This window comes from Phyllobates terribilis, unplaced genomic scaffold (assembly GCF_046119375.1).
Source record: "Phyllobates terribilis strain yellow unplaced genomic scaffold, ASM4611937v1 Scaffold_6__1_contigs__length_29720123, whole genome shotgun sequence".
Classification (NCBI taxonomy): domain Eukaryota; kingdom Metazoa; phylum Chordata; class Amphibia; order Anura; family Dendrobatidae; genus Phyllobates; species Phyllobates terribilis.
Window position 1 is genome coordinate 26,691,794 of NW_027362766.1, and position 23,536 is coordinate 26,715,329.

At 50.0% G+C, this 23,536-nt stretch overlaps 1 pseudogene; it reads left to right on the top strand.

The window, feature by feature from the left end:
* Positions 1-14,456, top strand: part of LOC141152605 (embryonic protein UVS.2-like) — a 48,832-nt pseudogene extending 34,376 nt beyond the window's left edge.
* Positions 14,457-23,536: the final 9,080 nt, after the last annotated feature.

Below are 23,536 nucleotides of genomic sequence, written 5' to 3' on the forward strand. Positions count from 1 at the left end.
TGATTGGTCGAGGCCGGCAACCGCAACCAATTAGCAAAGCGGTGTTAAAATTTGGTGCCTATATCGCAGATTGGTCACGGCCGGCGGTCGCGACTAATCAGCAGAGCGGGGTTTAAATTTGGCGCCAATAATGCTGATTGGTCGCGGCCAGCGAATGCGACCAATCAGAAGAGCGGGGTTTAAATTTGGCGGCAATAATGCTGATTGGTTGCGGCCGGCGGTCGCGACCAATCAGCAGAGCGTTATTTAAATTTGGCGCCAATAATGGTGATTGGTCACGGCCGCGACTAATCAGCAGAGCAGTGTTTAAATTTGTCGCCAATAATGCTGGTTATTCGTGACCGGTAACCGCGACCAATGTGCAGAGCGGTGTTTAAATATGGCGCCAATATCGTTGATTGGTCGCGGCCGGCCACCACGACCAATCAGCGAAGTGGTGTTTAAATTTGGCGCCAATATCGCTGATTGGTCACGGCGGGTGGTTGCGACTAATCAGCAGAGCAAGGTTTAAATTTGGCGCCAATACTGCTGATTGGTCGCGGACGGCGACCGCGACCAATCAGCAGAGCGGTGTTTAAATTTGGCGCCAATATTGCTGATTGGTCGCGGCCGGAGACCGTGAGCAATTATCAGAGCGTTGTTTAAATTTGTCACCAAAATTGCTGATTGGTCGCGGCCGGCCACCGCGACCAATCAGCAGAACGTTGCTTAAATTTGGCGCCAAAATCGCTGATTGGTCGCGGCCGGCGGTCGTTACCAATCAGCAGAGCGAGGTTTAAATTTGGCGCCAATACTGCTCATTGGTCGCGGCCGGTGACCGCGACCAATCAGCAGAGCGGTGTTTCAAATTGGCACCAAAATCGGTGATTGGTCGCGGACGGCCACCGCATCCAATCAGCAGAGTGGGGTTTAAATTTGCCGCCTATATCGCTGATTGGTCGTGGCTGGCAGCTGTGACCAATCAGCAGAGCGTTGTTTAAATTTGGCGCAAATCTCACTGATTGGTCGCGTCTGCCGTCCGCGACCAATCAGCAGAGCGTTGTTTAAATTTGGCGCCAATCTCGCTGATTGGTCGCGTCTGCCGTCCACGACCAATCAGCAGAGCGGTGTTTAAATTTGGTACCAAAATCGATGATTGGTAGCGGCCGGCCACCGCGACCAATCAGCAGAGCGGGGTTTAAATGTTGCGCCAATACTGCTGATTGGTCGCGGCCGGCGACCGCGACCAATCAGCAGAGCGGGGTTTAAATTTGGCATCAAAATTGCTGATTGTTTGCACCCGGCGGACGCGCCAATCAGCAGAGCGGGGTTTAAATTTGGCCCCAATACTGCTGATTGGTCGCGGCCGGCGACCGCAACCAATCAGCAGAGCGTTGTTTAAATTTGGCACAAAAAACGCAGATTGGTCGCGGCCGGTGGCTGCGACCAATCATCAGAGTCAGGTTTAAATTTGGCGCCAATACTGCTGATTGGTCACGGCCGACAACCGCGACCAATCAGCAGAGTGGTGTTTAAATTTTGCGCTAATACTGCGGATTGATCTCTGCCAGCGACAGCGATCAATCAGCAGAGCGGTGTTTAAATTTGGGGCCAAAATTGCTGATTGGTCGCGGCTGGTGGCCAGCGATTGCGATCAATCAGCAGAGCGGTGTTTAAATTTGGGGCCAAAATCGCTAATTGGTCGCGGCCGGCGGCCTCAACCAATCAGCAGAGCGTTGTTTAAATTTGGCGCCAATCTCGCTGATTGGTCGCGGCTGGAGTCCGCGACCAATCAGCAGAGCGTTGTTTAAATTTGCCGCCAAGCTCGCTGATTGGTCGCGGCTGGCGTCCGCGACCAATTAGCACAGCAGTGTTTAAATGTGGCGGCAAGATCGGTGATTGGTCGCGGCCGCTATTTAAATGTGGCGCCCAAATCGGTGATTGGTCGCGGGCAGCGGCCGCGACCAATCAGCAGAGCGGTATTTAACTTTAGCGCCAAGATCACTGATTGGTCGCGTGCGGAGAGTATATACTGTACATCCTTTGACAAGGCAATCAGTTGGATCAAGAAGTTGGGAAGGGTCACCCTAATGGCCAAAACAGACATTGATGCGGCGTTCCGGTTACTTACTACCTGTGCCTCCGAATAGTGTCCACCTATTGGGCTGCTTCTGGGAAGGAGCATACTATATAGATCGCTGTTTGCCCATGGGGTGCTCCAGATCCTGCTCACTATTTGAGGCGTTCAGTTGCTTCCTCGAATGGGTTGTAATGGACGTTTCTAAGGGGGCACATATTATCCATTACCTCGACAACTTCTTATGCCTGGGCCCAAAAGATTTACCACAGTGTGAATACACGCGGTAGTCCACCTGTGAGAAGGAGAGAGCTGGAGGGAGAGAGAACACCACAGAGCCGAGTGGTTAGATGGAGAACGGAAGAAGGAAAGAGGGCGAGGGAGGTAAGGGAGTACAGTGGAAGGCCGACCTGAGCTCCCCCACGTTCCTGCTGGGCGGGGAAAAGCCCTGGGAAGAAAAGCCGCTTGCGCATCTCTTTGAGGTTACGGGCGCGAGCGGGCAGAGGGACTACGCTGAAGTGCAAAGCTGACACGGCCAGTCCGTTCCTGCCCATGCGACCTCCATGTTGCCGGGTTTGTGCCAGAGCCGCGGTGGACCCTGACGGCCAGCCCCCTCTCCCAATACTGGTGCCTGTCCGCTGGTGGGTTGAGCCCCCCCGCGGTGGGGGGGGAGTAACATCTGCAGAAGAAAGATCATCTTCCAGCCAAACTAAGATGTCTACTTCTTTTCGTGGACAATGTTATGCGATCCCTTTCTTACGGACACGCCCATCGCTACAAATTCCAGATGAGGCACAAAAACAGCAGGTGCTTCAACGGATATCAAGTGCTCCTTCAAGTTGGCTCTCCTCCACCCCAACTTCAACATCACAAATACTCTAGTCCTCAGAGGTGTCACCCCAATCGCACTTGCTTCCTCACAGCTCCCAAGTCTCCAGCTGCCCGTCTGAGTATGGGATAACACAGATGGTTGAGTCTGCACAGCTGTTTACTCATACTATAGCCTGGGAATCAGAGGTCTGCTCCAGAGCTTCTGTGAAACCAGACGAGGAAATGATCTGCACTGATGCCCAGAATGTTTATGACTCGGATCCAGGCCCAGATGAAAAAGTTTCTGAGCATAATGTAGACCCTCATTCCCAAACTGTAACTCCTGTTGATGGAGACAATCAGGAAGAAGATGATGAGACTCAGATACCTGATTGGAGCGACAACTTGACTTTTCAGTCAGGGCAGGAAGAGGTTGGCTCTGAGGACAACGGGTGTGAGAACACACAGGGTGATGTTGGAGATTCCACTTACTGTGAACCCACAGTCAGCCAGTCGATGAGGTCAGCAGAGGAGGTGGAGGAGGATGCTATTGACAACGAGGTTAGCTTGCACCTTCCTGGACAGAGACGGAGTACTGGAAGCACGTCAACAACTGCATCCTTAACCACAACTCTGCCTCTGACCACAAGTCGTGGTGGCTCTTCAGGTCGCATGGGCTCTAAGCCTTGCATAGCCTGGGCATTTTTTGAGATCGATAAGGATGACCCAACTCATGTTATCTGTAACATTTGTCACCAAAAGCTAAGTAGAGGCCAAAAAGTCCATAGTTTGAGTACTTCATGCATGAACCATCACATGGATATGAAGCATAAGTTACAGTGGAAAGCTCACTGTGCTACAATGCGGCCTAGGGGGCCGGGCCAACCACTGTCTGTCCCATCTTGTGCATCCGCAGCCTCTTCATCCTCTGTGACTGGGGGGACAGCAGTCACACATGTTTTTGGACACAGACCTGCCACCTCTTTACCCGCAACAGCCAGCGTGATTGGCAGGTCGTCAGTTCATTTGGAAGTGGAAACACTTGCTGGTGTTGAGCGCTCTCTGACATCGAGAGCACCACCTTTGGATCAAGGCAACATAACATGTCCGCCTGCATCTTCCTCACAAACCCGCAGTTTGCCGGGGACACCCTACTCAACCCCGTCTAAACACAACAGCCAGCTCTCGGTCCCTCAGATATGGACAAGTAAAAGACCATTTCCTCCTAGCCATGATGATGTACAATACAAAGTTATATTGTGGTACCGTGTTAGCCACAAAAATCGATGTAAATACTTTTATGCCAAAAATGACAGAAGTATTCTTGTGGTGATACCTTTATTGGCTAACCAGAAAAAAAAAATATATATATATATGCAAGCTTTCAGAGCACAGAGGCTCCTTCAGGCAAGATTACAAATGAATTCATAAGACAAAAGGCACAGCATTTGAGAGATGTTACAAGACATTTGTTCATGAGGTGTAAGTTGTGATGCCTACTATTGATAAGTTAGGGAGAGTTAATTAGTTTTTTTTTGTTGCAAAATGAGATGCCTTGGTAATGTTTAATTATCTGGCGGTGTGAATTGTATCCATGTAATGACTCATAAAGCCAGGTGTTATATTTAGTCCTGTTGTCAGTGAATTAAACATCCTTATAAATTTGAATTCCCAAATTTTTCTTTCTCTGTTGCCCTTGAAGAGACCTTTTACTATTAAAACTTTTAGATCTTTCATACAGTGTCCCCGGCCAGAGAAATGTTTTCCCACAGGTGTATCCAGTTCATTCTTAATTGTGTGTCTGTGTAAATTCATTCTGGATTGCAGCCTTTGCATAGTTTCTCCAATATAAACTCCTTCTGGGCATTTTGTACATTGTATCATGTACACCACATTGGAGGATGTACATGAAAAGACATCCATGATTTTGTAGTCCTGATTTGTGTTAGGTATGCAGACTGTATTTGATGGTAATATGTGGGTACAAGTTTTTCATTTTTTGTTTTTACATGGGAATGTGCCCTTCACTGATGGTGATGAGAGGACACTTCTGACAAGGAGATTCCTTAAGTTAGGGGGCAATTTGTAGGAGAGAAGTGGTAGTTCTGCGATTATTTCTTTCAGTTTGTGGTCTCTGTGGAATATGGGTTGGAGATCAGCACCAATTTTCCTTAGGATGTTCATGTGGGGGTTGTATGTGACCACAAGAGGTACCCTGTTGTTATCCTCCCTTTGTCTGTAATTCAGATCCTAGCCATGACAAAGCTAAGAGGTTGAATTTCACCATCTGCAAGCTGTTGGCTACAGAAATGCTGCCTTTCCGCCTGGTGGACACAGAGGATTTTCGAGACCTTATGTCCGTCGCTGTGCCCCAGTACCAGATGCCCAGTCGGCACTACTTCTCAAAGAAAGCTGTGCCTGCGCTACACCAGCATGTCGCACACAACATCGCCGCTTCTTTGAGAAACTCTGTGTGTGACAGGGTGCATTTCACCACAGACACTTGGACGAGTAGGTATGGACAGGGGCATTACATGTCGCTGACTGGGCACTGGGTAACTATGGTGACAGCAGGACAAGGGGCTGCTGTCCAAGTCTTGCCATCCCCACGAGTTGGGCGTCAATCCTCTTTATCTCGAAGTTCCTCCACTGCTTCTGCCTCCTCAACCTCCTCTTGGTCTTCCACCTGCACCCAAAGCCTGTCTGGTAATGCCACCCGCTTTCTAACTGTGCAGAAGGAATCCTACACATCTCCTTACTATGCTGGCAGCAGGGCTCAACGGCATCAAGGCGGTGTTTACTTTGAAATGTCTGGGAAATGTGAGTCACACAGCTGAGGAGTTGTGGTCAGCTCTGGAGACCCAGTTTCATGAATGGTTGTCTCCACTGGACCTGCAACCAGGGAAGGCCGTGTGCGAAAATGCTGCAAACCTGGGTGCGGCCCTTCGCCGGGGCAATGTCACACACGTGCCTTGTATGGCTCATGTGTTGAACCTGGTTGTCCAGCAATTTTTAGCCCACTATCCCGGAATAGATGGCCTTCTACAGAGGGCACGGTCGCTGTGTGCTCACTTCCGCCGTTCGCATCCCGCAGCTCAATGACTTACATATCTACAGAAGTCGTTGGGCCTGCCAGTTCACCAGCTGAAATGCGATGTGCTGACACGGTGGAATTCAACTCTGCACATGTTGCAGCGACTGTGGCAGCACCGACAAGCCCTGGTGCAATACGTTCTGACGTATAGCCTGGGCCAACGAGATCCAGAGGTGGGGCAAATCACGCTGCAGGAGTGGTCTCAGATCAGGGACCTAAGAAGTTGACGCGCCCCCTGGGCCGTGGGGTACCCGGAGCCGGGCCGGTAGACGCTGGGGGTTGTAGTCACTGTGGCGGTGACCCGGTCCGTTACCCAGGGCGGTCATTATAAGGGTAATTTGTATATATGGGTTTTATAATGTCCGACTACGCCACCTGTGGAGTGCGGCCAAAGGGGCCGCCGCTGCGGAACAGTCCTCTGAAGCTGGTGGTTTTTCAGCAATGGTATTATTACTCCCCACAGGAAGAGTGTAGCTTCAGGGCAGTGTGGGTGGATGATGGTGGTTGTAGCGCAGGGAGTCAGTAATGAACACAGAGTCCTTGTGATGCAGTCCCAAGATCTTTACTCACAGTTGTTGCAGTCCAGATTACAGGTACCAGAGCAATCTCCCCCGTCGTGCTGTGCGTACTCAGTGAGGGGCTCAGTCCAACCCCAGATAGCTCCGGGGAACTTAGCAGGACCCCCTTCTGTGTGTCCTTTCTCTGGCCTTCTCCCTGCACCTCACACCCAGTGACACTTCTATCCGGTACCCTCGGGCCTTGGCGGGCAACGTGTGTTCCGTCCCCTGGGTCCTATGTGGCCACATTCTTAGTGAGACTGGTGTGGACTTTGGGCTGCAGTACATGAAATGCTGCAGCCTCCGGTTTCTAGTTGAGCCTTGCTGTTTCTCCGCTAGTTGAGGGACCGGTTCCCCTTATCTGGCCTGACCCCTCTACCTCCTGGTAGCAGCGGGCGTACTGGTGGCCTTCTGCATAGCCCGTACCCCTAGGGTCCCTTCAGTTTCTGGAGCCTTCCTGCTCCCACTCCTCTCTTCTCTCCTTCATTCCTGGGCCTCGCAGGCTAGGCCCACCTCTGGAGCAGAGCTCATGCAGAGCCTCTGCTCCTGTCACTTCTCCTACTCTGACTGGCTTGCTCTTTCTAAGATGACTTCCTATTTATACTCTCCCTGTCATGTGTTCCCCTAAGCTGCTTTCTCTACCCACACCCACTACATAGTACCCTCCCACCAGCTAGGGACCTGGGACTGTGCTCTCCCTTAGGAGCAATCTCGCCCTACCCCCACTGCGGGTATGTGTTCGATGCAGGTGTTAGGGTCCTGAGCCATACTCCTTCCTTACTTGAGGGTGAGATACCACACCTCTGGGTGAGATGCAGTACCTCTATGGCGACTGAACCCTCAGGGGCACCACACACCCTTCTGCACAGTTTTGAAATGGCGACGAAGATGTTTAGTGCTGACGACGATGCCATTATCAGCATGACTATTCTTGTGATTTACATGCTGGAGCACACGTTTAACAGAATTCAGAGTCAGGTGGTGGGACAAGAGGAGGTGGAGGAAGTAGAGGAGGAGTTGTATGTGGAAGGGGTAACATCTCCAAGGTCCAGATGGTCGGCAGCACCAAGGCGGCAGGCATGGGGGGGTGGGTGAGAGGGATTAACCAGGGCGCATGGTAGCAGCCAAACTGTTGAGGAAGGTGCAGGACCCGAGGAAGAAGTGGAGGACGAACTGGCGATGGGCATGTAAGACTCATCAGATGAGGGAGACCTTGATCACATTTCTGTTGTGCGAGGTTGGGGGGAGAGGGCAGAGGAAGGAAGCATGGTTCTTACCTCGCTACCAACACAACAAGGACTTGGTCCTCCTGGATGCGCAAGACACATGAGTGCCTTCTTGCTGCACTACCTGCAACATGACCCTCGGATTGTCAGAATTCGAAGTAATCCCGACTACTGGGTTGCCAAACTTTTAGATCCCCGGTACAAAAGTAAATTTGCTGAAATAATACCTGCCATAGAAAGGGATTCACGCATGCAGGAGTATCTGCAGAGGCTGTTGCAGAATCTTACATGTGCTTTTCCACAAAACACAAGTGGTGCACGTAGTGAAGCTCACAGTTCTAAGTTGCAAACCGTGGGACTGTCGAGTCTTCATCACTCAAACCGTAACAGTAACACAGTATCTGCTGGTAACAGCAATTTTGTGGAATCGTTTCACCACTTTTTTAGACCATCCTTTGCAAGGCCGCAGGAGACAAGAAGTCTGACACATAGTCAACGCCTAGAGAGGATGGTACAGGAGTATCTCCAAGTGAACATCGAAGCTATGACTGTGTCACTCGACCCTTGCTCATTTTGGACTTCCAATCTGGAAAAATGGCCGGAGCTCACCACTAACGCCTTGGAGATCTTGTCATGCCCTGCAGCCAGCGTTCTCTCTGAACTTGTGTTCAGCGCTGCTGGTGGTGTGCTGACAGATAAGTGCATGCGGCTGTCCACTGAGAATGTAGACAGACTCACGTTCACAAAGATGAACAAATCATGGATCCGCAAGGACTTTTCTACCCCTGAGAATTTGGTAAAATCACCTCACCAACTGTTTTAAGCAACTCTGGGGCAATTGATGCCACTTAAGTGGTGTCTGTGCCACAATTTTTGGAAAAATGGAGACTCTTTTTGGAGACCCTTGCTGTGTTTTACGTGACGTTGGCATCGTCAATTCCAGGTGGGTTGGGTCGCTCCCCCCCCCTTTTAACTGTAAGAAACTACATACACTATGGCTTGGGGTAACACAGATGGTTGAGTCTGAAGAGCTGTTTACTCAGAGGTCTGCTCCAAAGCTTCAGTGTCTGCTAGTCAGCGCAGAATTTTTAACTGCATCTAGCCTAGGCAATACTTTGGGCATAGTAGCCCAGCTGTGAAGCAAGCTGCACCGCCTGTGTATCTAATAAGAATTTTTAAATGCATCTAGCCTAGGCAGACTGTGGGGACCCCAACCAAACCCAGACGCTCAGCCCCCCTACCGCCCCCCTTTCCTTGACATTACAATAATGTAACTCTTACAACTGGATGGGAGAGGATCGGTCACAGCTTTATTAACTCTTTATACTCATTCCATTAGAAAGGCATTTTATTTCTAAAATAATTCAGCTTGTTGCAGCATGCCCTGGGTCTCCACACCGGCAAGTTGACCAACAAGTGTAACTCTCCAACATGTCCTTTCTAGTTCCAGGCCACGGAGAATTCTGCGTACTCGTATGCAGGACTCTGACCCACATCCATCACTATTAACGCTTGGTCCACTCCGTCCTGGAGTCCTGACAGGAATATGTCCAGTCCAATATCCATTAAGTGAACACCGTCGGGCCGTATGAGGCCTGCTTTATCTCCCTCCAGTTGTCGATGTTGTATCACTACACCGCCTCTGTCTCTTCTAAATTTTGCCATCCGAATATTTATTACCCGCTTTGTCCGTTCGATGGCCTTGATGTCTCGCGCACCTTGCCATACCGCTATCGGCACAATCTCTGACCATACTATAGTTAGTTTTGTGAAAAATTCTCTGAACCGCTCAGTGTCTAGTTTCATTATTGCCATTAGTTATGCGCTCTTGTTATGACCTAGGTCGTTTCCCCCGGCCTGTATAACTAAGATGACCAGACCTCTTGCCTCTCTCCCTACCTTGATTACCTCCATTAGTACCTGTGGCCATAGCAGGCCTCTAACACCTCTCCAGTTGAAATATGTGTTATGAAACTCTAATTTCCTTCCGCCTGGGTGGACTTTCGCCCTTTTTTCTGCCCAATATATATGTGAGTGGCCTATCACCCACACTGTTAGCTTAGTGTCAACTGTAAAAGAAACAAACCACGCTAGGATAACAAGTCCGGTCTTATGTATCTCGCCAAACAAGTGGATCGCCATCTCCCTACCCTCTGAACTTCCGTTTCTGACAGACCTGCTCTTGCTGCTTCCGTGGCCGCGCCTATGCGGAATCAGTGTGTCCCGTAATCTTTGGGGTGGGTCCCTGCTGATGTTATGCATTTATTAAATATAGCTTGGAACTGGTATCTTAATAATGGCGTTCCATCAATGTGTGATAGGAAGAAATTACTTTGTGATCTTATGGTTATATATGTTTTTATATATGTTTTTATATATGTTTTTACTATTGTTACCCGACTCAGTGTACCGTTTGTGGGTTGTAGAAGTACCCAAGTGCCCCTGCCCGCTGGAACCGTTTTCAAATGGCGTATGCGTAGACGCATTGCATTATTGGCTATGACTATGTCCTGGTGGTAATTTTGGATTGAGGGACTAATTCGCTTATGCATAGCGCCCCGAAGAAGGCGATCGCAAATGCAGTAGACAGTAGTGTTGCTTCAAATTGTGAGTGTCATGTTAATAGTGTTAGGGATATGATGTGAGAAATCAGTTTTAGTGACACGGGACGGGACGTCTACACTCCTGACTTGGCTGACCCCTTTTCCACCCTCTTATGGATTGTCTGATGATGAATCTCTTTGTCACATCTCCCCAATTCAGTAGTTGGAAGTGAAATGCTACTCCGGTCAGACACCGTTGCGCTGATGCCCCTGATATGCCCCTCATCATTAGCTGGTGGAGAAATTCTATGGTGACTTGTAATCTGGCTTGTTCACATTGGTCAACCCGTCTGCCTGCTACTAGTCGTGTCCACTCTTCCCATGCCTTACCGTATGCTTGCCACGTCGACGGGGCAACTGACGCTCTGATTAATGGCATCAAATATTCGCCACTAGATCCCTTAGCCGGGGTGGGCAAATGTTGCCCGATGGGTGGGCGTTGGGGAAGAGCTCTGTGAAAATCTGCCAATTGAATTGTGATAAAGCGTTAGCAGCAGCTTTAGACCCCTCAGCATCGTGGCTAGCACGGACCCATGCATTGTGTTTTAGGCACAGGAATGCTAGCCGGCGTAGATGGGAGAGACGATGATGCCATCTTATTAATGCAGTGCGCTAGGCTGGTGTTTTTTGTTATGAAGCGTATATTTTTGTTAGCCAGGAGCGCGCCCCATATTTCTATTGCTACCACTATTGGGAAGAAAAAAAATTTTCCGGGCTAGATGCAGCTAAAAATTATTATTAATTTCAAAGCTGGTGGAGCTTGGTATAGATGGCCTAATACAATGAGTACCACACACTGCTACTATGCCCAAAATTATTTTCCAGGCAAGATGCAGCTAAAAATTATTAGTAATTTGAAAGCTGGTGGAGCTTAGTATAGATGGCCTAATAGAATGAGTACCACACACAGCTAATATGCCCAAAATTAGTTTACAGGCAAGATACAGCTAAAAATTATTTTGAATTTGCAACCTGATGAAGGTCAGTATAGATGGACTAATAGAACAAGTCCCACACACTGCTACAAGCCGAAACCCAAATATTTTTTCAGAGCTAGATGCAGATAAAAATGATTTTGAATTTGCAACCTGGTGGAGGTCAGTATAGATGGACTAATAGAACAAGTCCCACACACTGCTACAAGCCGGAGCCGAATTACTTATTCATAGCTAGATGCAGATAAAAATTATTTTGAATTTGCAACCTGGTGGAGGTTAGTATAGATGGACTTATAAAACAAGTCCCACACACTGCTACAAGCCGAAGCCAAAATATTTATTCATAGCTAGATGCAGATAAAAATTATTTTGAATTTGCAACCTGGTGGAGGTTAGTATAGATGGACTAATAGAACAAGTCCCACACACTGCTACAAGCCAAAATATTTTTTCAGAGCTAGATGCAGATAAAAATTATATTGAATTTGCAACCTGGTGGAGGTTAGTATAGATGGACTAATTGAATGATGCTATGCCCAAAAGGTTTTACTTCACTAGGTGCAGAAAAAAATTGCTATTCTATACACAGGTGGTGTAGCTTGCAACACAGATAGGCTACTCCACTGACTAACACACACCGCAAGAGGCCAAAAAGGATTTGCTTTGCTAGATTTAGCCAAATGCTGTGAAAAAAACTTGCACAGCACTGGCACAGACCTGCCTGGCAAAAACTGATAGGAACTGATGTAACCTAGCCCTGAAAAGGACTGCAATTACAATTAGTCTTTACTCCCAAGCTATCTATTTAAGAGCACAGACCTGCCTGATAAAAGTGATAGGAACTGATGTAACCTAGCCCTGAAAAGGACTGCAATTACAATTAGTCTTTACTCCCAACCTATCTATTTAAGAGCACAGACCTGCCTGATAAAAGTCGTAGGAAATGATGTAACCTAGTCCTTAAAAGCACTGCAATCACAACTATTCCCTACTCCCAAGCTATCTGTAGATTTGTGCGAAAATTGGCTTAAAATTAACAAAGTATAGCGCACACAGCAACAGCGGTGCCGTCTAACACGCAGCTGCAGCAGTGAGAAAATGGTGGCCATGGGGAAAATGGCTTGGTCTTATAGGGCAAGGACATGTGACATACACTGCCAATGACACATGCCCTTGCTTGTGTGAAAAAAAGCACTTCGCTCCGTGTGTGCGCTGCTAATAGGCTGACAGATTGCACCTTCCCACTGTAAATGCGGGAAAGAGAAAAAAAAATGGAGATCTTCATTATTTCTGCAGAGATCCATCCCCTGCCCTCCCTCCCCCGCCCCGCTGTACACTCAAACTGCGTATTAACATTAATTTTCAGCATTACTGAGAAAAAATCCAGTTATGATTTTGGTGCACGAACAGTTATCGAACATAACCTCGAACAGCCGAATTTTTTTCAAATCGGTCGTGTTCGCCGAATGGCTCGAACACCGCCCAAAACAGCTCGAATTTGAGATTGGCGAACAGTTTGCTCGAACACCGCTCATCTCTACTTATAGGCTTTATTGCCAAGTATAACACATTTGCTTCAATTGTTTGCTCCTCTGGGTGACTTTATTGCTATGACTTGTACTATCCAGCTCACCTGTTTTTATAAGTAGCAATTTTCGTTTTTCTGTATACTCTGAAATCTAAGAACATTTACTTTTCTATATCATAATACAATTATTAGACGTGTATCTCCATCTCTTGATGGCTCTTTATCCTTATTGAGAGAATCCTGTTACGTTTCATCGTTCCTAGGTTGGGCAAAGTTTCACCGTGAGAGAGTAACCATCAATGCATGACGTTGTCCCACCGCTCTTCCCAACCATAAACAAGTTACAATTTTCTGTTCTGTAAGAATCATAATAAATAATCCACATGTGATAGTGATGAAATATACAGACTTACATTAGCTCTACAATAGCCTGACAATGTTTCCTTCTGATCTTTACAGATTAGACTGACCGTTAGTGACTTCCAGATAGAGGATGGGGAAAATTGCCTATTCGATGCTTTTTATGTCGTGGATATGTACCGTAACCTTGGTTTATTCTGTGGTGAAAGAAGTATCCCTAACATTACCTCTGACTATAATATTATGACACTAAAGTTGAGAACTGATAAAACCATTCAGTTTAGAGGGTTCCTGGCGACATATACCTTTAGTAAGTATTACCGCCTCATCTCTATATTATCTTGTGCAATTAGGTATTAGATAATAATTCCATTATTCAGTAAAAAGTTTGATAGGGTCACAAAGGATGATGTGTCATACATATGACTTTCTAGAAGTTGTTACGTTTTACAGATATAGATTTTTAATATTTTTCATTGTGTACAACTTCACTTGGTAAAAAGGACCTAGAATCCCTCTGCTGCTTTCCTCAGGAATCAACTATAACCTGTGAGAAAGCATGGCAGTAAGTGTTGGGACCACCATCGGCACCATTATACGGGAGAATATGCTCTACACACAAATGCCCATTTAAAGCAATGGATTGCTTATGTAATGCAGGACAGGACAGGTCCTCCAGACACTTTTGTTACTATTCTCTGATGTGACAAAAAGATGAGTCTTCAAGTCTAAGGCAACCCATTCTCTAAAGGACATCAACATAACTGTCTCATTTGGACTATCCTTTTAGTGTTAGATCGGACACTTCATTGTAAAGTGCTGCGGAATATGTTACAGCTATATAATTAAAAATTATTATTATTACTATGGCCTTTTATGGGACTGTAGACACTATGCTCATCATAGTAGCATCTGCTGTAATCTCAGGGTAATAATAGTTATTGGTTAGGTAAAGTAGCAAAAAGAGCCTCCAGTAAGGGATTGAGCATTATAGAATTCTTATTGAAATCATTGGTTGTCTATGTAATTTCTGGATCTTCTGAGTCCACCACTGAGGGATTGAGCATTACACAGTTCTTATTTATTCATTGGGTTCTCTATATAATTCCATGATTTTCTGATTCCTCTTTCGTGAGAGTTGCTCTTTTTGCCATGATTTTACACAATTGCCAACACATGTGAACATCAGCCTCTAGAGATGGTGGAAGTCGATTTGCAGGACCAACCACTGACTATATCGGTTATCAGCCTTTAAAACAGCCCTTTAGCTTCAAGAATCCCTGACTCTTCTTTTGCTCAGTCAGCTTAGTGTGACGTTACATGTGATTCATGTCATAACATTGACACCATGCTACAACGGCTAATAGAAAGAAGAGCCATGGATGCCAGCACGTAAGAGGTGGTCTTCATGGTTTTCTTCCAGTGGTCACAAATTATTGATATGGATAATGGATTTGCACCAACTCTGTCAGCCTCCCTTCTATTTTATCTTGTTCATGACATGCATTGTACATATACTGCACATGTCTGAAGCAGGTGTATGAGGCGGGATCACAGGGCTATAGGCCATGGGTAGAGACCTGGCTATATCCGCCCATGATTGTTAATCTGTTAAATGCTACTCTCAAGCTCTGACAGCAGCATTTAACATGTGTCATCATGAGGGTGCATAATTCCATGCACCTACTTCTGCGTCCATGACATGATAAACGGTCGTCAGAGGTTTGCTATGACAGAAGGAGATGTGCTGAAGACCCCTGTGATTGTCATTATGTAGCTCTCTTAAAACTCTTCCTGTGGCTTCAAAGAAGACTGACTTTTTCTATATAAAGTGATGCTGTGGCATCGCTATTTATAGTACAAATGATCAGACAATTGTAGCTTCAATTACTCTAAGGGAACTCAAAAAGTACAGTAAAAAGTAAAATAAAGTTTAAAAAATATGAAAAATTAAAAAAATATAAAAGTTCAAATCACCCCTATTTTTCCACATTAAAATAGATATTACAAAAATACACGTATGTGGTAAGGCTGCATTCATAAAAGTCTAATTAAAATATAAAAATAAATAACCCGATTGGTTAACACCATAAAAAAAATTTAAAGGGAATCTATGATCACTATTGATGGGTGAGCACTAAAATGCTCGGGTGCTCGATGCTCGGGTCGAGAAAATTGGAATACTCGGGTGCTCGACCCGAGCAACGAGCCAAATGTAAGTCTATGGGAAACTCGAGCAGTTTTCAGGTGGCTCCAGCCGTCGGTCTGCAGAGGGCCTAAAAATTGCCCAAATCGATGGGAACAGTGCTCAAATGACATGGGACCAGCAAGGGGAAGACCCCTGGAGGCATTTCTGACTCCCAGATCACTGCTGTCAACAATGTTGTCAGAAGTATTACGCCACTTTTACGGACTCACAATAAAACATACAAAAACAAATCCAAAATGGATTTTCCTGGGAAATATGTTAAGGAACATCCTTTCCAGGGTAATGACTTGTATAGAAGGCAAAATAAATGACCAAAACCAAAAATACTCCTCCACACCCTGGGCTATGCTCACATGTAGCGTTTTTGATGCGTTTTTGCACTTTTGCATTGCTTTCAACCAAGACAAATGCATTCACTGGGAAATGTAATTTTAACATTTTGCAACCTTATCTGGCCATGAGTTGTGTCATACATCAGACACATGCATAAAGTGCTGAAAAGACAAGGGAACAGCATGGGGAAGACCTCTGGAAGCATCTCTGACTCCTAGGTCACTGCCTAAAAGTGTGCCCATCATAAGTGATCCTTGGAGCATGTAAAGATTAGTGTTGAGCCACCCCCGTAGTGTTCGAGTTCGGTTCGGTTCGTCGAACACCCGTGTGTTCGCTGAACTGTTCGTCGAACTGTTCGTCGAACACCTTCGAACACCGTTAAAACCAATGGCAGGCAAACAAAAACACATAGAAACACATAGAAAACACCTTCAAAGGTGTCCAAAAGCTGACAAACTGCTCAGAAGACATAACTAACACATGGAAAAGTGACAAGTACATATAGTCATGCGAAAATAAAAGAGGTGGAGGAGTAAAAGGAGGGGGAGACACAGATATAGGCATGTCATGCCCTTCTAAAATCCAAAAAGTGAGAAGCCGACACGGCCAGTCCGCTCCTGCCCGTGCCACCTCCGTGTCGCCGGGTTTGTGCCAGAGCCGCGGTGAACCCTGACGGCCAGCCCCCCTCTCCCAATACTGGTGCCTGTCCGCTGGTGGGTCGAGCGAGCCCCCCTGTGGTGGAGGCAGCTCTAAGTTTTTAATTTAAATTGTCTCTCTAATTTGAATGAATACACTTTAAATCCATTTACAAGGATCTATTGGAGGGCAAGTCTCATGCCAGCAGCCACGGTAGCAGGAAGTGGAGGAGGTGTGGCCTGTGTTCCTAGCTGAGTGAGAGCTGTGTGGAGGAGCTCCTGGGAAGCTCCAACTAGGACTTTTTTCTAAGCCCGACCATTGCCTCTTCGTTTTCCCAGGACCGAGGCAGGGGTGTCGGGGGGTATCCCCGGGCTCCGGCCCTCCCGGTCTGGGCCGGGTGGGGTCGGAGGACTGAATATGGATCCATCGGAGGACTCTGTGAGGAGGTCTGGGAGGCTGTCCCAGCGTGAAACGGCTACGGTGAGCATGCCGGCATCGGCTAACAAGGTGACTGGCAAGCCCAAGGGAAGCAAGGGGAGTGCCCCATGGGCCGAGAGGGGCCCGGACGAGTCAGCGGAGGCTTTCTCCCAGCGGGTGGTGGAGATGTTGCGGTGCCACGAAAAGGGGAAGGTGGCACTGGCGAAACTCCTGCTGGACTTGCGGCAGGCCAAGGCGCTATATAATGCAGCAGCCCAGAGGAAGCGCCCGGCGATCGCCACGCAAATCCAGAGGGTCAAGGATAGGATCGCCGAGGTGGAGCAGAGGCAGGCAGAAATAGAGAGGGCTGCGGGTCCCTTTCTGGAGAAATTCTCTAATGATCGGCGGTTCTCGGGCCAGGAGGGGTTAACCACGCAGCAAGGAAGGGGGGCGTGTGAAGGGGGCCTGCCGGCCAGTGAAGGCACTCCCAGGACTACGCATGGCAGCCAGGAGCCTGGAAAGGAACGTTTGTCTGGAGCCCCGCCCCCTGTCCCACCCACCACAGCTCTGGGTGCTGCCCCGGGGGTTACCCCAGCCATGGAGGAGGAGAAGGTGGGGGGTGGAGGAAGTGGCGCGCTGTTAGTGCGAGCAGAGGATAGTGTGGGTGCGGGCACAAAGGCCGGGGGATCGCGGTCCGGGGCTCCGCCCCTAGCCCCGCCCACCTTGGCAATCGGCGTGGCCACCATGCGAGACACACATGGAACTGCAGAGCCCAGCGGCACCCGGTCTGCCAGCCCGCCCCTAGCCCCGCCCACCTCGGCGCTCAGCGCGGCCACCATGAGAGGCACACGTGGAACTACCGAGCCCAGCGGGCCCCAGTCTGCCAACCCGCCCCAAGCCCCGCCCACCTCGACATTCGGCGTGGCCACCATGAGAGAGACACGTGGAACTGCAGAGCCCAGCGGCACCCGGTCTACCAGTCCGCCCCTAGCCCCGCCCACCTCGGCACTCAGCGCGGCCACCATGAGAGGCACACATGGAACTACCGAGCCCAGCGGCCCCCAGTCTGCCAACCCGCCCCAAGCCCCGCCCACCTCAGCGCTCGGCGCAGCTACCATGAGAGCCGCGAGTGGAACTGCAGAGCCCAGCAGTTCCCGGTCTGCTGGTCCGCCTCTAGTCCTGCCCACCGCAGCTCTCTGCACTGCCTCTGTACAGTCTGTGGGCGGAGGGAAGGAGGGAGGCAGGAGGGACATGAAAGAAAAAGCAGCAAGCAATGCTTATAGTACCAGAAGGCTCAGCAAGCCTTGCGCCAGTGCCCCGCCCCTCGTCCTGCCCACCACAGCACCTGGAATTACCCAGAAGAAACCTGCAGCTGGGAGGGAGGCAGCAGGGAAAACAGCAGGGAAGACAGAGACGGATCCAGGAACAGTGTCCCAGGAGGTGGCAGTAACCCCGGTCGAGCAGCCTGCCGGCGTTACTGGGGAGCCTCCTAAATCTTCCGGTCTGCGTCCTGAGCAGGTGGCGCTGCCTGCCTCCAGCACATCAGAGGAGGAGGACATGGAGGCGTCTTCGGGGTCCGGGGGGCTCATGGCGGCCATCCGGTTGCTGGAGTCCCCGGTGAACCTCCAGCATTTTTGTTTCGGGGACGAAGATCCGGGACCTGGAAAGAAGAAGGGGCGCAAGAAGAAGGCACAGGAGACGGTGAGTATGCGTTACGTGTTTAATGATGATACTGATGCTGCTGCTGTCTCCTGTGTAACCCCCACCGGTCAAGGGCGCCCGAATCATGAAGTTGGTCCTCGGCGCAGGTCCGGTGGGGAGAGTAAAGGCAAATGTAAGGCGAGTGGTGATGGTGTGGCGATCCCTACGGAGGACAGTAGGGATGGCGAAGGGTCATCGCTGGCAGTGGCGCCAGACATATTCAGTGTGGTGGAGTTCCCGTCTCTGTCTCCCATGGCCTCTGGGTCTCGGGCAGAGGAAGGTGGGGGTTGTGGCGGTGGAGCCGGAGCAGCTTTTTCAGAGATCTTGGCTGAGGTCCGGAGGATGGTGGGGGAGGAGAGAGACACTGCTTCCATATCTGGCCAGAGGGTTGAGGGGCCGCATGCTGGGGACAAGGCTGCCGGGGGTAAACCGGCTGGGGTGTCTGCACCTGTGAGGTTGGTAAAACCCGGCGCCCAAAATCCCGGCCCCTGTGATACCCAGCGCATGAATATTAGAGGGTCCAAGGTGGCAGAGGGGGAGAAGGGGAGTAAGGACAATGCTGCGGATGTGGTGAGTGTCCTGAAACCCCCCCCCAGTGATGCCAGGACCTTGGGTAAAGCGGTTAGTACCCCACCTGTTCTGGCTAGCATGGATGGGGTGCATGAGGTGGGGATGAATGGGGTACATGAAGGAGGTGAGGATGCAGGTATGGAAGTGGTGAGTGGTACGGCTGGTGGTGATGGTAGTGGTGCAGGGGCGGTAGGTGAGGCTGTGAGGCAGAGTGTGAGTGTGAATGAGGGGCCAAGTGTGAGGCCAAGGAATCCCAGTTCGTTGGCGGCCTCGTTAGAGGGCGGTTCACATGTCCGCACCTTTGCGGCGGCCGCTGCCGCGGGTAGTGGAGGGTCCTTGTCAGGGGACACTGGGCAGGGTTACTTGCAATGGCGTCTCCTGGACGCCCTGAAGAGGGGAGAGCAGTCCATTACAGTGGAGGGTAGGGAGGTAGATTTATCGTTCTGGATAGACCGACATGGTCTGTCCGCCTTCCGAGAGTTAGGGGCAGAGAACGTTACGTGGTCTCTGCCGACAGCAGGGCAGGGTGGCGTCCGTAGGAATGTGGTCCGTCTCCGGTGGGAAGGCAATGAAACTTGCCCCTCTAGGGACAAGGTGGTGGAGCTTTTCCTGGGGATGGGCTTCAGGGCTGATGACATCTATGCCCTGATTCATCCCTATGGTGCCACCTTTTTCGACGTCAGCTTTGTGAGATCGGAGGGCCTAGAGCTCTTCTGGTCTCAGTATGAGCTGGCTCGGATTTGCCCTGAATGGCGAGGGTTTATAGTCCAGGCTATCTCTCGCCAAAACTCAGTGAAGAAAGTGACCGTGCTCACCAGTAACGAGTCACTTTCTGAGATGGACATCATGACCTGGCTGAGCAGGTATGGGGAGGTGGTCCAGATTCCCAAAAAGAATCTGGACAAGCATGGCATCTGGTCAGGGGCCTGGACCTTTATGGTAAAACTGAAGGTCTCGGGTTACTCGGTTACCCACATTCCCACTTCAACATTCTTGGGAAGGGACCGAATCCTGATCTTTTACCAGGGGCAGCCGAAGTTGTGCCACAGGTGCGGCAGCCCCTCTCACTTCAGCGCGGGGTGTAAGGTGGAGAAGTGCGCAATGTGTGGAGGGGTGGGTCATCTGGCCGCAACCTGTAGGGACATTCGGTGTAACCTGTGTGGTGTCTTGGGACATCCGTTTAGTCGCTGTCCGCGCTCCTATGCCAATGTTGGCCTGAATCCGGGAGGTGCTGGTAGGGAGGAGGCGAGGACCAGACCAGCCGGTGAAGGGACTAGCGGCGGCGTAGGAAGTAAGGGACCGGTGAGGAGCAGAACTCCCCCTGAGGCGGGAGGGAAAGAGCAGCGTCCGAGGAGAGTGGTGGAGAGGGACCAGGGGATTATGTCCCTGCCTCTGGTCCCTAGTTCGGGGGAGCTTGCAGCTGAGGTCCCGGACAGTGAGATAGACGAAGAGGTCAGGAGGATGGTCAGGGAGGATGGGGCCACCTCTCCCTTATCCTCATCCAGCGAAGGTGTGGATGAGGGGGGAATGAAGAGTGGCAACAGCAAAAGAAAAGGGAGAAGAAAAGGGTGAGGAAGAAGGGTAACTCGAAGGAGAAGGCAACCCGGGCCAGGTGCCAAAGGAAGGCTCTTCCTCCCTTCCTCCGGTGGAGCTCTCCAACCAGTACCAGGCTCTAAGCGAGTCTCCCTTGTCTTCAGATGGGGGGGAGGAGGGGGGTCTGGTGCTGGGGGTTGCGGACAAGGATGTAGGGGCTAAAGGGGGCGCCAGGCCCTCAACATCGGGGGTTGGGGAAACCGGGCCTCTGGTGGGGGGGGGTCGACCCAGGGCCTCCTGACAAGGGCAAGGGTGCGCCTGAAACAGTTGTGCCCGTTAAAGTTGTGTGTGGAACAGCAGGTATGGATGTGTCGGTGTGCCTGAAACGTGCTATATCGTCCTCTGAGGAGGAAAATGGAGCACATGTAAAGGGTAAGGTGGGTGGGAAGAAGGTCGCTGTCCAACCTGATCACTCATGATGGCGGCACTCACCCCGTTGACGCTGGCGACCATTAATGTTGCCAGCATAAAGTCTGATGCGGCTAGGTTCACGGCCTTCCATTTTCTCGGCCAGCTTGATGCCGACATTTTGTTTTTGCAGGAGACCAGGTTGGTCGATCTCACGTCCCTTAAAAAAGCTAAGAGGGAGTGGGTACACGGGCCTTCCTATTGGTCTCTTGCGGCTGAGCCGTATAGCGGTGTGGCGGTCCTTTTCAAGATCGCAGATGTAGTATGCCGACGGGTTATTGAGTTGGAAATGGGGAGGTGCTTGATCTTGGATGTGTTCATAAGGGGACAAGAGCTTCGGCTCATAAACATCTATGGTCCCCAGACTAAGTGGGACCGCAAGTGTCTCTTTATGAGTATTAAACCCTTTTTGTTTTGTAGCCGACTGGTGGTCTTTGGAGGGGACTTCAACAATGTCTCGAGGCCCCAAGACAGAGGAGGTTCCAGAGACCGGTTGGCCTACGACAGCGTCGCCTTGAATAGCATAGTTAGTGAGGCTCGCCTAGTGGATGTCCACATCCGGAACACCACGGGCCACGCGGGTTACACTTATTTCAGAGGTAGTCAGACTAGGTCTAGAATAGACAGGTTTTATTTGAAGGAGGAGGCAGTCTCTTCACCTTTATCGGTGGTAGAGGTTGAATTCTCCGACCACTGCCTGATTATGTTTTCTCTGAATGTTACAGAGACTCCTCGGATGGGAAGAGGTTTTTGGAAGCTGAATTCGTCACTCCTGAAGGAAGCAGCTGTAAGACAGTCCTTTGAGGATTTCTTTCAAAGTCAGGTACCGCTACTGGGCCTTGGTAACACTAAGTCAGAGTGGTGGGAGATCTTCAAACATCGGGTGGCGAGATTCTTCCGCCAGCTTTCTAACCTCAGAAGCCTGAACAGGGATCTCCTGTATCGGGGCCTGAGGAGGAAACTCGAGGAACTTGTCTCGACTGGGGGTGGCCGTGAGGACATCACCAGGGTGAAAGCCTTACTCAAGAGATGTCAGTATGATAGGCACACATCTTTGGTTTTTGAGAGGGACTTCGGGAAGTATCGCTCACCCGACCCCTACAGAAACTGCAAGATGTCAGTGAGTAGTAAGATAGTGGCGGGTCTGAGGGACAGTACAGGATCCCTGACCAGGTCCAGGTCAGGGATCTTGGAGGTCGTCAGATCCTTTTACTCACATCTCTTGGGGAGGAGGGAGCTGGATCGAGATGAGACGTCGGCTTTCCTGGCTGAGGCCATTCCTGAATCAGGGGTAGACCCCTCGCTCGATGTCTTGGTGGATGAGATCAAAGAAGAGGAAGTTAGACTGGCGATTGACGGGCTCCAGCTCAAAAAATCACCAGGTCCGGACGGCTTAACGTCGGAGTTCTACAAGACCTTTAAGGACCTTTTGGTCCCCTTATTGACTCAGGGTTTTAATGAGTGTCTCTCCTCGGGCACTCTTCCGAGATCAATGAGGAGGTCAGCTTTGATCCTTCTTTCTAAGGGAAAGGATCCGTCGCACATTGAGAACTGGAGGCCCATAGCGCTTCACAATGTGGACAGGAAGGTTTTGGCTAAAGTACTCTTTAATAGGTTGGTGAAGTTTGCGCCACGGCTCCTTTCTGAGTCCCAGCACTGCTGTGTTCCTGGCCGTAGCACTTTTAGTGCTGTTCTCGGTGTCCGGGAGGCTGTGGAACAGGGTAGGGCTGGCCTCTGGAAGGGGTATCTGCTGTCCTTGGATCAGGCCAAAGCCTTTGACCGGGTTGATCACGAGTACCTGTGGTCCACTCTTCTGAGGTATGGTCTGCCAGGGAGGTTCGTGGACTGGCTGAAGACATTGTACAGAGGGGCGGAGAGTTTCCCACTTGTGAATGGTTGGATTGGACAGGCCTTTGCGGTGGGCTCCGGCGTTCGTCAGGGATGTCCTCTCAGTCCCCTGCTGTATGTGTTCGCGATTGATCCCTTCATAAGGAGGGTGGATCGTGGACCAATAGCGGGGGTGAGGATGGACCAGGCGGGCGAGCGGGAGGCCGCCCTGAAGGTAGTGGCCTATGCTGATGATGTCTCTGTTTTTGTCTCCTCAAAAGAGGAGGTGCGGGCAGTGATGTCTGAGGTGGAGGGCTACTCCAGGGCCTCTGGTTCCATTGTCAATCGGAGCAAGTGTGGGAGTCTTTGGCTGGGGGGAGGAGATCCCAGGTTTGATCTCCCGGACACCCTCCCAGAGCCCCAAGAGTATGCCAAGATCCTAGGCGTTGAATTTGGCCAGGGTGATTACCCAACCAAAAACTGGGAAAGTAGACTTAAAACTGCCGCCCAGAGAGTGGACCAGTGGAAGGGTTGGTCTTTGACCCTGAGGGAAAGGGTGAGCTTGTGCAAAGGTTTCCTGCTCCCATTGTTAATGTATCTAGGCAGCATTTGCATTTTGCCAGAGCCTCTCTGGACGCGGGTCTATGGCCTGTTTTTCCAACTGTTATGG